This window comes from Etheostoma spectabile, chromosome 10 (assembly GCF_008692095.1).
Source record: "Etheostoma spectabile isolate EspeVRDwgs_2016 chromosome 10, UIUC_Espe_1.0, whole genome shotgun sequence".
In the NCBI taxonomy this organism is placed as follows: Eukaryota; Metazoa; Chordata; class Actinopteri; order Perciformes; family Percidae; genus Etheostoma; species Etheostoma spectabile.
In genome coordinates, this window is record NC_045742.1 from 18,411,856 (window position 1) to 18,412,063 (window position 208).

Here is a 208-nt window from a genome sequence, read left to right on the forward strand (position 1 = left end):
CCCCCCGACACTGCTGTTGCACTGCTGGTCCACTTGAATAAGACCAAGAGTCCCAGGGCTTGTGAGGAGAGTCAGTACATTAACACTAGACCAGAGCCGTGGGTGATCCCTTCGACAAATAAACTTTTAAAAGGAGAGCTGGACCTTCCGAGCCCCTCAGGACCCAACAGTATGCCCCTTTTCTCCCTACTGCCCCTCTCTCCCCGAT